Raw genomic sequence first — 15,915 nt, 5'->3', positions numbered from 1 at the left:
AATTAGATATTGATGTATTATTTATGCGGCGTAAAATAGACAGTTTTGCCCACAACAAATGTGCTAAACATCTGGAGATGCATTCTGGGGCTTGTAGTTTCACAGCAGCAAGAGACCAATATGTTTTGTATTTGAGATCTAACTTTCCAAACAGCTGTATATAAGCTGCAATGACAGCTCTGCACAGTTTTGTTTTGTTATTAAAACAATTCCACCCAGTGGTCACATTAGAATGAAAAATAATGCAGCTCTATGGGTGGGTAGTACAGTAACAGAGCTCTAGTAAACTCAGATCGGGATGGCTTACATTAGTGGTCAACACGATGCCCGTGATCCAGCCCAATTACAGTGTTGTTTGAAGCATATATGTTAGTGTAGGACAGTGATGAGGACTCTTGACGTGGGTTACAAGCTTAAATGTTTTGATCAAAATATGAACTAATATCTCCTACTTTCATTTTGATGCTAGATCCATTACATTAGTAAGGGCTTAGCACTGACAACAACCATGTTTTTAGTTTGTATCAGAATGCCTCATTCATACTGCCATGCAGCTGGTACCCTGGACAGTATGGGTTTAACCGAAACTGGCCTTATTTCTTTTCTATTTTGTTTCCAAATATTGTCTAATTGTCACAAATGATGGCAATAGTAGGTCCTGTACAACAGCATAGGACTACTTTTGTTGTTAAAACCAGTCTCTACAGAAAAATCTCCAGAAGGTATAAGTCGTATACCTTCTACTAAATTCCAGGTTGTGACAGATCACCAGAGAGTTTCCTAATGAGGAGTGATGGGCATTCACCTGTGTCTACAAGTATCTGGCAACTACAAACACAAGTTGCCAGATTATTGAGCATCTTGGGTCAGTGGCTGACATTTACTTTGCATTTGTGTATCAGACCTCTGCTGTGAACTCAACAATTGCTTCTTCGGCTCCTGTGTAGCCAACCTGGCTATGAACCCTGACTACTGCTTACCATTACCTGTGGCTTAAATAATGGATGTGACTATATGTTCTGATTATTCTTTGCTCCAATACTGGTCTCCGGGATTTCAGACTTTGGCCTTGAACTCTGACCACCACCATTGTACTTGTGAATCATATAGTGGCTGGGATTCTGACCTCTGACTTTGTGGTACTTAGCCAAGCCTTGTCTTTGGCTTGTGTGTCTCAGCCTTTCACTGTAACTGCTGACTGCACCTCACTTAGTATTTATAAACTGAGCTCTTCAGCTGTAAACTTGACCGGTGCTATCTATTATTGGATACCGGACCTCTGCTGCAGTTTGCTCACTGTTGATTCCTCCTTCATATATATCAGACTCTGTCTCTGGAATATAACTGCTGCCAGTGATTATCTGGGATTATCTGAAAGTGTATCTGCTGTTTCGTTCCTGTGACTCTTGTTCTGCAATACCTCCTGCTGCATTGCTATTAATGCATTGGATCTGGATACTAATCTCATCTTTGTTGCTTCAATATGGGCATATCAGGCTCCTGCCAATGTTCTAACATTGCTCAACGGGTTGCACCAGTGCCCACTATCCATTATCAGAATTTCTGCACTTCTAATAACTGCATGATTTCCGCTGCTGCACTGTAGAATTGATCCTCATTACTAATTGATTGTTATATTGTATAAGGACCACTAGTGGTCACATCCTCTGGTTGGCTCTATGTGTTGTAGAAGTGGCCACCAGCGACTGGGGCTCTACCGCTGACTAATCACTATCAATGCTTCAAATTGTTACACTAATAATGCCTTAAGCTGATTCCCCACTTGCAGTGATTCCTCTCACTAATCTCTCTTGCTATATCAGGTCATCCCATTCATTGGGGTAACTAGGTTCTGCATACTCAATCTCACATTCTGCTTCAAACCAGTGTGCCCCATGTTCTTGGATTCCAACTCTGTCTAAGATCCTGTTTAACTGACTCTCGCTTAGATTAGTTTCTGAGCTATACTAATCGTAGTTGACACATGCTCTACTTATCTCTCTGCATCTACATCTCATACTCAGGAAGCTCTCAAGTTCTTATTTCTAAAGCTGGGTACACACTACACTGTTTTCATCCAATAATTGGCTCAATCAGCCGACATACGACCACTCGTTCAAAAGTCGGGTCAGTGTGTCCAGTGACACGTTGGTCGAAAGTCTGCCCGAATGGACGATTATCGCCTCATTTGGTTGGTCGTACCGTTTAATATTTTCGTTCCAATCTCGTTTCCGCTGTGTAGTGTGTATAAACTTCCGACCGATCCACAACAGTGAGTACGAAATTACAGTCATTGCTCACGACAACATGGCTGTAAAAAGTCGCTAAAGGGACGTCCGCTCTTCCCTTTATCGTCCTAAACAAGGCTAGTGTGTATGTAGTCCATGGACCGAGCAATCGGAACATCGATTGCATGTAAAATCGCTCGGCATAAAAAGTTGGTCGAAATTTCTGTAGTGTGTACCCAGATAAAGTCCCAGCACTTCACTCTGAATTCTCCACTGGTCACATTCTTGGGAACATCATGTCCCTTGTTCCACTCTTCACACGCCTTCCACTGCAGGGCATAGTCCTATACCACAAAGGGTCATTACATAACCATGTTCTGTCTTTACCAGGCTGAGAATTTCCATAATCATCCTATGGAGCAATGCATTTGCTTTTGCAATGACAGCAATACAGTAGCATATAGCACATCTGCTAGCCAGGTTCATGGGTCTTAGGTATTGCACACAACACTTTCTACCTGATCAATTAAGAGTCATAAGTCATGTTAACTCTTCTCTTGCTGCACTGTCCTCATACATAGGCAAGTATGAATGTATCAATTTCTTCTAAAATTTATCATTGCTAGACAGTTAAGACATTGAAGTAAATGCCTAGGTGATTAGGAAATGAATATTCAATGTGAACAGACTTATTATGTGTTCTTATGTAGCATCACAGCGGTTGACAAGCAAAATAAGGCACAGGCTTGAAATATGTAATTATTATTTACAGCTGTAGGTGGAGGATTTGCATATGTTAGATTCTTGCAACCACCTACTATTGAGAAACGCTGTCAAAAGATGTCTTCTATGGGGGTCAATTATTTAATCCTGCCAGCTGCAACCACCTCTCGTGTTCTCCTCTCGCTCTGTCCACTAGGGGGCCATGGTAGACTGAACACAATGTGATGGGCTGAGAGGGAGAGGGAATATGACAGCGCTGTGTTTTTGCACTCTAATAAACCCCAGCAGGACCAGCTTCGGGTGCACAGTGTACTAAAGGCAGTCTGATCCGAGAAAACCTGCAACAAATAACCTGTCACACACTCAGGGATCTTGGCTGTCCCCAGCAGAGAGAGAGGGACTGTCACAGTCCGACTGTGAAATCCTATTTCTGCTGGATTGTGTTGAAGCTGCTGATCAAGCCAACATTTCTCCACCCGAAACCTGAATCAGTGGTCTACCCATCCCAGACCAGCCTTCCCAGCCGGGTGAGTTTCTCCAGTACTTCTCATTCTGCTTGCTGAGCGCATTGCCTTTCAGCACCTTGGACAGTGCGCAGGAAGCGCTCTTGAAAACTGCCCAATTCTTCCCACATAACCATATCTCCACATACAGGGTTATTGTACATCATCATGCAATCACGGCTAATATTAACATAGGCTGTTTTAAGTACCAATGTGATGCATTTTAGACTTGCAACGAATAACGAGGAAGTGGAACAATTGGCGATGCTGCAATGTTGTGGCTTGGAGAACATATTTCCTATTACCTGATAGTAACACTTACAGCAGCTTATTGCATACCTTATTGAGCTATAATATAACATCTTGAAAGCTCATCTCAAGTTGCTCGGCAATGCAAGAGTTAACCTCTATAGCTCATATTAATACAAATGTATCATATACTACATCATATTGTTTTTAATTGTTTGTCTCTTCCTCCCCCCTAAAAAAAATAATCCATACAGCATTTGTGGAAGTTTAGTAATTATGCCTCAAACTGTTTGTCCTTCTGTAACTTCAAACATTAATACAGTGAGTCACTCAGTTCTTAAGTTTCTATGAGCTAATCATCTGTGAGGAGAGAAGAAAAACAACGCGTTTAATATAGAGATAGCTTGCAGCAGCAGTTGAAGGAGTGTTTAATATTGATCCAATTTTGTACAAAATGCTATTCTGATAGAGAGGGAGATAAAAAAAAAAAACCTGCACTTCACAGTGTGTCTGTTTCCATATTATATATTTTATACGGAGTTGGTTTACTATCTTTATACAGTGGCTGAACATATTTTTTAGAGCACAGAGAATCATTCACAGGTCCCTTTCACGCTACATGTACCAGCATAAAATAACTTAATCACTCCTCACTTCAACCTTTCAGCGTTAAAAGGTGCAGCATAAATAAACACATTCTGAATGAGCATATAGAATGCAGGTCAGGTAGCAGACACTCAGTTGTAAAGTTAGAGCATGATACAGCTATGGACTTGTAAATTTACCAATGTCCTTATAGATTGCACTGGTGTTTATTTTTTTCTACAGTTTCCTAGAATTCTGACTTCAAGTTGGTCACTCACTACTATTTTGGCTTATTCTGTGCAATTATTATGAGCTATCGTATTTTTGAATTGCTGATATAGCTTTTTGCTTAATAAATCCATACAGTGTTGGCAGATTATATGTGCATACATCTTCTATAAAACATAACTGTACATTGTCATTGAGATAGTATTAATCTTTAGTTTCTTCTAAATGACAACCTTGTAGGTAATGGTTGGTATGCCTTTCATAAGGACTTGGCTCTTCAGATAAATAATGGTATATATGAATAATGAGCAAGTCAACTTTCAGTTCAGGTAATCGTGTGGACTAAATAACATATCTAGACCCGAATTAGGCTGGGTTTATGGTGTGGTAACATTTCTGATATACCTGTGGTTTTTATATGAAAAAGGAACTACTGATAATCACAAAATATAGAAGGAAATTATCCAAGGATTTGGAAAATATTTCAGATAAGTCTTGTTTCATGACTGAAGGATTTTATTTGTATACACTTTTATGGTCAAAGACATTTCAAAACATCAGGAAGCCACAAGTACCTCTTATGGTTAATTACATAACACAATATGTAGCACTCACCAAGCTACTTAGATTATATACAGCATCAAGTATCTTAACTTCTATCAATATCCATGTGCATATATATTTGTGAATGTTACAATATCCAGTTTATAAAGATCCACTTCTATTGTAGGTAGATTAGGCTTCTCTTTGGTCTTGGAGGTAATTGAACCCCAGTATTTTGTGCCTGAATTAGTCGCTGTATTTGATACATTATACAGGCACCCAGGATGACTTGCCTAGTCTTCTGTCCAGTAAATAATGTACTTAGAACCGTGAACTCATTCTCTGAGTGTTTTCATACTTGGAATAACAGCGTAGTGTTCCAACAGATTTACTATGTTTGGAGGCAAGAGAATGGCAGGTATAATAACTCAGCAACACAAGTATCCATGGGTGACCAATTCTGACAAATATTTGGCAATAAAAATTAAAAGGACTTTAAAGTTGCTTAACTGATATTGCCCCAGAAGAACTATAGACACTAGTGGCCTGAGTCATTAAGAAGAGCAAAAAAAAAAAGAGTAAATTTGATCCTGGATGAACCATGTTACAATGCAAGGGGTGCAGATTAGTTTATTATTTTGCATACAAGTTAAATACTGGCTGCTTTTTCATGTAGCACACAAATACTTGATAGCTTTATTTTTACACTGAAATTTAAAGTTGATCTAGGACATGCCCTGCCCCAGCTGTAAATCTGTCTCCACATTTTAAATGTATTGCCCCCTCCAATGCAACATGGTTTTGCCCAGGTGCAAAGTTACTCCTTTTCTTTTGCTTTGCTGTCCTTAATGACTCAGGTCCTTATCAGTAGTTGTATTCCACTTTGTTAAATCTCACCATGGAAAACATGGCTCTTGTGATTGTGATCTGGTTTCAAGATTCCATAAGCTCTTGTAAAACATCTTATACAGGTTAGATCAGTGTTTCTAAAATCCAGTCCTTGGGGAGCCCTAACTGGGCATGTTTCCACCAATGAAATAATTACTACCGTCTGTGGGTTGGTGTCAATGCACCAACAAGGAGATATGGAAGCGTGCACTGTTAGTGCTCCCTGAGTACTGGATTTGGGAAAGACTGATCTAAGCTACTATCTATACTGTTAGAAATGTTACTATTAGTCCAAGCCCATCCAAAATGTCACTGTAGTAACTACCCTGAGGAACACAGAGTAACCTTTATTTATGGACATGTGATAATAGCCATCAGTTTTATCCCTGGATAAAACATAATAAACCAACCATATTAAACATATAAACCAGATGAAGAACAATCTTTTTTTCAAATAAAGTCAGTTAATTAATGTGTGTGTTTATGATTACTTATATACATTCATACTTGTCTACTTGTTGTTCTATGCAAAGGTTGTCTTGACAAAAACCCTATTATAGGGCGGAAACACCGGCCCTAATATGTAAAATATTGAATTTTATATATATATATATATATATATATATATATATATACACACACACACACAGTGAATGAAAAGGAAGTGGTGGTACGAAAATATAGAAGTAGCAAAGATGAAATGAAATTTGATAGTAGGGCCGTAACTAAGGCTGTGTGATAGAGGCGACCGCCCAGGGCGCAACGCAGAATGGGGGTGCAGTTTATGAATATTTTAGGTTCATTTGGTGAAAATTTAGGGCTATGGGGGGGGGTGGCAGTTTTCCTTCTCGCCCCAGACCCTAAAATTTTAAGTTAAAACTCTGTCGATAGCTTTACAATGAAGGCAGTAGGAGAAGTGGAGTAGTGACATACCACTGTATACCAGCCCACTTCCACCACTATATATATATATATATATATATATATATATATATATATATATATATATATATCTACAGACCCCAATAGAGATTTTCAGTGGAGCAAAATGGCTGCTTAGACAATGTTCATAATGAACACCAAGGTAAGGCAAATCTAATTAGTATCTTCAAATAGTCAACATTTGTGAAACTAGATAAATGGGAAATGCTCTAGAATGTATTTTGCACTGTAGTTGTTCAATATACAGAGCTGCTGTAACTCCCTTAAAAAAAGCACTAAAACATACTATTTTCTAATTGCAATCTTTAGCTTTTTGCATTTGTATGGGAGGAAAAGTTGTTTGTATTCTGACTTTTATCTCTGTAAGATGTAATTTATCACCTTTTCTTTCTACCACCCCTCTGAACCATAGAAAAAGGCTGTTTTTACATTCTGCAATAATTAATCATTTATTTGGAGAAACGATGGAGCATTGTCTAGAAATTACTCTCCGACCTGCCTTGCTATATTTCCTACCTTTTGTCCACAGTTCATTAATTTTAGAGTAGATTAAGAGCATAAAATAATATCGTTACAAGCTTCCTTTTCTTGCCTTTGCAGATTTATTTTTGTGTTAACTACGGGCTCTTAAATTTGGAATAAATATTATGCTGCGAGCTGGAACCAAGTCCCCGGTAGATTTGGCGTTTCATATGCAGCTTTTCTTTGATAGGATGTGAGTCGGAGGAGGGAATGTCCCAGTGCTTAGGAATGTGGGTTATTCTTTCTTGCCTTCAAAAGCAATAAACAAAAATAGATTTGCGTGTGTGTGTGTGTGTGTGTGATTGTTCAGTATAAGAACAGATGTACAACAATTTTCTGCAGGTCTCTGGCAGGGAAAATGTTGGTTTAGATATACTCTGCCAAGCTCACTAGCTAGATTCATAGCATTCAGAGAGCTGGAAACTGTACCCCCGTGATGGGGGTGATGCTGTGCGGATCAGTCATGTTAGAAAGGTATTTATAAAACAGTTTTGTGTGTGTGAATGGGGTAATGGAGCAGCGACAATGCAACCGAGATTGATGAATATTTCCTTTCTTGAACATAATTGATTAAGAAATTGCATGGAGGTCTCTGGCCCATTAGTGAGGTCAGTGGCTGGTTGGCAGCGTATTCACTGCTGGGGAGACTGCGCTAAATCAATATTGCAGATCCATGTTTAGCAGGCTACCGGCGAATTCTTAAAACTTTCACTTAGGATCTTTCATAGATGTTAATGCAGCCTGGGGGACACAACACAAAAAAAAGTACTTTACCCATAAACCCTCTCAGTGGTGGCTTAAATCTACCATGTGTTTTAGGCAAAGTTCAGGTCACCAGTCCCCCACATCACATGTTGTTTGTGCCCGTCCATTTTAAAGCAGCAATATGATAATTTTCCTTATGGAATAGTTTGATGTTTACATTTTCATTAGAAAGAACAGCGCGCCCATCTGTAATATATGCAGCAAACCACATGCCCCAGTATATTACACATGCAGTGAACAGCTAGAATACATAATCAAGTTCATAGGAATACACAGTGAGTCCCTCAACCCAAGCTCAATTTATCTTTTGTCTAAGTCATTGTAGCACTGAGGTTAAATATGGAAGGTCAGGATCCCCTTACAGCTCTGGACCCAGTGTAATACCCCAAATTTACCTCTACTGTGATCTTCCACAGAGTACTCTGCACTTAAATGTTAGTCCAGAGCAAAACATGACAGACAAAATGGAGGATTTAACATTGAACATGTGCTGTAACCTATAACAACCAATCAGAATTCAGCTTAGATCAGTCTAGGTCAAGTTAGGTGGATAAAATGTCTGATTGGTTGAATGGGTTATAGCATAACTGCAATGGCCAACACCGCTTGGTTGTTAGTGGGAAGTCAATGTATATTACCCAGTTTCACCTTTGGGGTCCATCATCCCTACGGCATTGTTCAAGATCCATATTAAGTGCTTACTGCACATACAGCTCGTGTAACCTAATGCAATGAGCCTTTAGACTTACTGTACAAATGGCACTGTTTTCATGTAAAGATTGCCCTGAACATTTGCAGTACTACGGTTCCTTTGATATTTTTGGAACCCATCTGCACGGATTTTAAACAAATGCTCAGTGATTTAGACAAGCGTGCCTCTGATAATGATTGGACTATTCCACAGTCATTTTCAGTGTTTTTTTGTGGACTTAAAGAGGAATTCATCACTAAATGACATGACAAAGATTTAGAAATGTTATATTTGCGCAGCTGCAAACCCCTCTTGTGATGTTGAGAAGTCAATATGTAAAATGACTTGAAATATATATTGGTGAATGGCAACTAAGTAACGATGGAGTTATTTGCACTGATAGTGACCTGTGAAAGTAAGTTAGATCAGATCTGTGATTAGGGGCTAGATTTACTAAGCTGCGGGTTTGAAAAAGTGGGGGTGTTGCCTATAGCAACCAATCAGATTCTAGCTTTCATTTATTTAGTACCTTCTAAAAAATGAAAGCTAGAATCTGATTGGTTGCTATAGGCAACATCCCCACTTTTTCAAACCCGCAGCTTAGTAAATCTAGCCCTAAGACTTTTTAAGGCAAAAGTATTTACAGATCTAAGGGGAATACAAACTGGTCATACACACCAGGAAATTCAGTATGAATAGGGATCACTGAACCCTGTTCAATACGATTTTATCTAATCAGTGAATCAAGTAACACATTTGTGCAGGTATGACAAGTTTTGGCAAAAATAGAAGATAGGGATCAATCGTCCCTATCAATGTTAGATGTCATCATGGATATGATCCGTCTGTGTTCCTAAGGCTTGCAACTGATCACACATGCTGTAAATACAATCACCTGAATGAACCTTCTATACAAAGAGATAAAACGTCATAATTTCCTTAAAGCCTTCCAGTCTCATGCCTAAACTCCCACCGGTCGGCTACCTCTCTTTCTCATCCCTTCTTCCCTTCTCCCCCTTCCTCGACTCCGTCTCCGTTTCTCCCGTCTCTCCGTCTCATCCATGTGTCTGTCTGTCTTCCCCTCCCTTTAGATTGTTCGCTCCTTTGAGCAGGGCTCTCCTACCTTCTGTTTCCATCACTTTTAACTGCGCTCTCCAGCTACTCAGCTCACCTCCTCTCAGTCCCTCTGCCCTCTGTCTCCTCTCGCTTCTCTCCGCTGCCCTCAGTGACTCTCAACCTGTCATCCGTGCCCACCTTCTTGGGCCATAGTTACCTGCCTATACTCACTTTTCCCCTCCCTCCCTTTCATGCTGTGCCTGAGCCCCCAGAGTTATAGTGCTTACTGTTACTTGTACTGTGCTGTTTCACCTTGTACTGTGCCATTGTTTGTCCTTGTACGGCGCTACGAATACTTTGTGGCGCCCTATAAATAAAAATTAATAATAATAATAATAATAATAATAATTACTATGTCAGGGATCCATGAGGATCGTTCTGATGTAAGTGTTTTGCACCCATGAGTTGAGGGGCAACACTTATTGACATTCAAATGCTGATTGTAACTTTCCCACCATGGATCATAAAGAATTAAACTGGAGAAATGTACTTGGGGAAAGTACACTAGTATTTTCAGGATCGTGGAACAAAAGAACTGAACTTAGCATTTAGCAGCAGGATCCTGTTTCAAATGTTCTTGTATATACACGGACTTCTATCTCATTATAGTGATCATAAATACCAGGGGGTATATTTACTAAACTGTGGGTTTGAAAAAAGTGGATATGTTGCCTATAGCAACCAATCAGATTCTAGCTGTCATTTATCTAGTACATTCTACAAAAAGACAGCTAGAATCTGATTGGTTGCTATAGCCAACATCTCCACTTTTTCAAACCCGCAGTTTAGTAAATATGCCCCCAGGGGTGATTTCCAAAGTGATCACACAGGGTTGACAGCTCAGCAACAGTTTACAAAAATGCACAGAAGATCATTTTAAATTTGATTATACAAAAAAAAAGTATTGTTTTGTTTAACACTGGTCCTTTATAAGTTAAATAATTACACAATAGTCCTTTGCTCCATTTTTTGCTCATTTATACCTCTTTTGAGGATAGTAAGCATAGTATAACTCTCATCGTGCTGTGCCATCTACAGTTTACAGGTTGCATATCTCCGCAGTATAAACAGAAATGCAATAGAACAAAATGAAGAACATGAACGGGGAATTTGGCAAACATTTACTGTATGCTGTTCTGTTGGCTAAACACAGAACCTTAGAACTTCTGCAGCTAAGACTAACAGACGCCTAATGCACATCCAATCACGTCCCAGTTCATCTGGGGTACGCTATTCTTCTCCCGCTACCACCCTCTTATGCTCCCATTTTTTCCGATTGTTGCAACCACACTGAAGTAATTAATGGACGTTGCAGCATTAAGTTGCTGCAACTGAAAAAAAGAGGCCGAAACAGGAACAGAATATTGTATTGTGTGTAATGGGTCATATTGGGCAGTATGGCAGAGTATACAATATAATGTATCCATTTAAGTCATTGCAGCACATATTTTATAGCTAACGATACTATATATTGTACCTGGTGCCTAGGATAGGATCACATAGTTTAGTCACGCATGGTTTTAATAAGACACACACAGATCCCTATGGACAGGCCCATACAATGATAGAGGTTAACACATTTTAATGACCTCAACTGTGTGGTCTGAATTTTCTATCCTTCGCTCTGGCAGCTGCTGCCCCTCCCTCCCATTAACCCTGCGGCATTTGGTTTGAAATTAACGAAGCCCTGGCAAGCATGTGCATCACTGATTGATCAGCTGATCAATGAGTCCCTCTGCTCATTTAATTTAATCAGCAATCAATTAGTGCTGGTGCAGTAATTGCGTGAATACTTGGAGCGTCCAGCATAACCCTCACAAACAGGAGGAAGCTTTGAAGTGTTGCCAAGAGGAACATGTGAGGACATGTGCCAACCTCCGCCAGTTCACTATGATGGAAAAATGTGTTTCCTCGATGTATGGCACTGTTTAAAGGGAGAAATATCTCTAACGTGAGTGTCAGATATGTTAGTATTTGTGCAATCATAAATAGAACCTTGAGAGAATGGCTGGAATAATAACCCGCTTCATAAAACTGACTTTCCTACTGCATAGTCCCTATCCCAGTGTTGGCTAACCTGGGACACTCCAGGTGTTGTAGAACTACAAGTCCCAGCATGCTTTGCAAATATATAGCAGCTTATTGCTGGAAGGGAATGCTGGGACTTGTAGTTTCACACCTGGAGTGTCACAGGTTAGCCCAGGGTTTCCCAAACCCAGTCCTCAGGGCTCCCTAACAGTGCAGGTTTTCCATATCTCCTTGCTGGAGCACAGGTGTATTCATTACTGACTGACACATTGTAACAGATCCACAGATGGTCCTAATTATGTCACATGTGATCCAGAAAACCTGCACTGTTAGGGAGCCCTGAGGACTGGGTTTGGTAAACCCTGGGTTAGGCAATACTGCCCTATCCATCCTAATGTAGTTTAGCGGATTACATAATGGGTGTGTCCACCTTGTGTAGGCAACATTTACAAAATTTGACACAGTAGGAATTGTTTCTAAACATAACATTTCAGATAACAATATATTATAATAGCAAAATGTTTTTTCTTACAAGGTAATGTTGTAATAGTTAGTGTGTTATTGTAATGAATAAGCAAAACAGCGTCACACAGGAAACATATGTTTGTATTGACAAACAGACAAGTATACTTTGCTAAGAATCACATTCATTCATATAATAGCCTTGACTAATGTCTACATGTATTTGGGTGTTTGTTGATGTTTGATGGCTCGATTTGAAAGCTTAATGTCTTATTCGCTAGGTGCTGGATTGTCGCTGAATGTTCTGTTAATAATGGTTACTTAGTATACAATTAAAACATAGTATCTGCCATCTTTCAGTCTTATTAAACAAAATGGATTGGACAATCTTGATATTAGAGGACATCTCATAATTGTGTAATTTGCATAATCCCTGTGTGCAGACCTACAATTGGGAGGCTTATACAGAGAATAGTGTGACAGGGATTTAGAGGATTAAAATTTAGGAGAACATAAGACAATGCACTTTATTAATCAAATTGTGTTATATAGCTGAACATACATTATGTAGGTTGCATTGTACCAGCCAGAGAGGCATAGGTACATTTCTGGTATCTTTACAAAATGACATATAAGAGAGGGACAATCACCTTGGTGAAATCACCCTGAGCGAGAGCATTGCTAAGTTCTCAAAAGACCTGGGGGTAAATGTATCAAGCTGAGAGTTTTTTGGTGGGTTTGAAAAGTGGAGATGTTGCCTATAGCAACCAATCAGATTCTAGCTATCATTTTTCAGAATGTACTAAATAAATGATAGCTAGAATCTGATTGGTTTTTCAAACCTGCCGGAAAACTCTCAGCTTGATACATTTACCCCCTGGAATCCTACAGGATCACCTCATAGTATTCCTTCCATGACCACGGTCTCATTATAATGTTACAAGAGACTCATGAAAAAGGCTTTTTCTTCTATTATAGCTACACTGGTGTTGGAGTCATGAGGAGTACAAGTTGTTATAAGTGAATTAAAAAATAATATATTTAAAAATGACCTAGATGATTGTGCTTGGGTGTCCGCAGGTCAACATATTGAAATAGAATGGTGGTCAACTAGTGGTTGAAAGGTAGAGGTGATTATTCTTTGTCAATGGAAGACTAGAAGATTTGATTTAAACAGTGACAATATGAACAGGAAGGAGTGGAAGCAAAGAGTGAAGGTCTGATATAATCATCTACTATGCTATGCAGATTTTTTTGTAGATAATCTATGTCTGGAGACAGACAATGATGTTATTCACACATTTTAGAGTACAACACATAATTTATTTTATTGGCAAGTCACCCAGACTAGTTTTAACCTAAGGGTTTGTACTACTGTAAGGCTGGGTACACACTGCAGAAATGTGCAACCAATGTGTTATCTACACCGACTGTACTAACGACCAGGGGAAAAAAAAAGAAGCCCCGATCAGCATGCCGATTCATGCATATACATAGTTTAAAAGACTGACCCTCAGATCTGTGCTGTGTCATAACCATCGGCTGAAAAGATCATGACTCTATGGAGATCCTGATCATCAGTGCATACACACTGCAGGATTGGAAGGACATCATTCCATAGCTGACTGAGATTTATAGTTCTGCTGAACAATCTAATGAAGCGATGGTCTGTGCTTTGGAACCACTCTCGTTCATCGTGCGAGTGTACACACTAATGCGATATCCGACCAAACTGTCCTTTATCGCGTATTTGACTCGATAATTGGCTGAAAAACCTGTAGTGTGTTCCCAGCCTAAGCAGGAAGTCCAGGCACTACACCTACCCTCCAAGAGGTTGTCCCACTACTGATTAAAAACTATATGACCGCCCATAGCAGCTTGAGGTTGGACAATCGTCAGTCAAGGCTTTAGGCAGACAGACTGTCCTGACCTTGTAGCTGAACTCACAACGCTCCAGTTATCGATTCATCTGTTTGTGCATTACAGTTAGGTACATAAGAGAAGGATAATGTCAGCCAATGGGCTACATAATGATCTGTGGAAGGAGCTTGCTAGTGAGGCCCAAACTTGAAACTGGCTCCTCCGTTACAGGGAAGGGGGAGGTGATATGGTTTTCTCCATTACGTCTCTATGTAAAAATGTATAAAGATATTTTTTCCCATTGACATTTATACCAAGGTACCAAAAACCCTCATACCAGTTTGCACACATGCAATACATACACATTACATTTGTGGCACAATAATCATAATTATTATTAATATTGACATTTATTTATATAGCACCCACCATAATCTGCAGGGCTGGGAACAAACAGTAATAAAACAAGACTGCATATTAACAGACAAAGTATTTAGAGGGCCCTGGTTACAAGTTTACAAACTATAGGATAATCCTTCTATTAATTCTTCTATCTGTGAACACAACAATTCCAAGTTAAAATGATCTAGCGCTAATCATTTGCTATAGGTGCTGTAATGGAGGTGGACTTCTTTTCATAGAATTAGGGATGTCTAACAGGAGGTTACCACATGTCCGATATGTTAAATCTACATGCACACAGTTTGTATGTTGCATTAACGTGTAGTTTGAAATGTACCAGCACTGCAACCAAAGATATCCGTGTTCAAACTGAATTTTGCCAGATCGAGCTGATTTATCTTGGAATTGTTGTACCTTGAAGGTTTGGACCACCTTTAGATATATAGCTGCTTTCTATATTACAGTAGACAATATTTGAGTGAGCTACCTGTGTGCATATAATGTTTGTCTACCTGTGAAGGCAGTAGCATTACAAATTCAGAGTACAGAGCAGGGTCTGGCTGTCAAATTTTAGCCCGAAGGACGAGACTTGGCTCAGCAGTCGATTAGGAACATTTTAAAGACCAAAAAAATACAGGTAGCCCAGTGACTCAGCCAAAGGTAGCCCATCATGGGACAGGCCATTGAGCCAGAGGCCTTTCTGCCCCCCTCAGTCCCCACCCCAGCCAGCCCATGGTACAGAGGCATAGATGCTGTAAACAGAAATGCCTTTAATAGAACTGTACAAATAGTCGCTTTATCTATACATTTCTAGGAACTGCATAGAAGCAGTCACATGAGGACTGAAATATAACCAAGACCAAATAGCTGTTTGTCTGCCATATGGCTATTTGTAACATGAAGGGAGAATGATTAAAAAGCCAGAGATGTAGCCAGAGAACACTGCACTATCAATAAACCATACATGCTCCAATAGTCCTAATTTTGGCGAGACTGTACTGTTTCTTAGACCTTGTAAGGGGTGTGGCCTATTGACTGGGTGTCACGTCACGTGATAGGGTGAATCGGGAGCTGTGGTTCCTGCAGATTGTGGAGAAGGATTTTAGTTTGTCAAGATTTTATTTTTTAAAGGGTTGAGAGGTATGTTCATTTGAGGTCATAAAGTGCTATCAAATATAAC

General features: G+C 39.5%; 1 protein-coding gene across 2 annotated transcripts in view; it reads left to right on the top strand.

The window, feature by feature from the left end:
- The first annotated feature begins 3,155 nt into the window (after window positions 1–3,155).
- Window positions 3,156–15,915, top strand: part of TNR (tenascin R) — a 301,348-nt gene continuing 288,588 nt past the window's right edge. Inside the window, exon 1 of one of the 2 annotated variants that reach the window (XM_075182178.1) lies at window positions 3,156–3,478. The gene's annotated coding sequence lies outside the window, so the exon portion shown is untranslated. The remainder of the gene's footprint in view (window positions 3,479–15,915) is intronic. The other variant, XM_075182179.1, reaches the window with a different exon arrangement.

Source organism: Mixophyes fleayi, chromosome 8 (genome assembly GCF_038048845.1).
Source record: "Mixophyes fleayi isolate aMixFle1 chromosome 8, aMixFle1.hap1, whole genome shotgun sequence".
NCBI classification, from domain to species: Eukaryota; Metazoa; Chordata; class Amphibia; order Anura; family Limnodynastidae; genus Mixophyes; species Mixophyes fleayi.
This window is presented reverse-complemented; position numbering and strand designations above follow the sequence as displayed.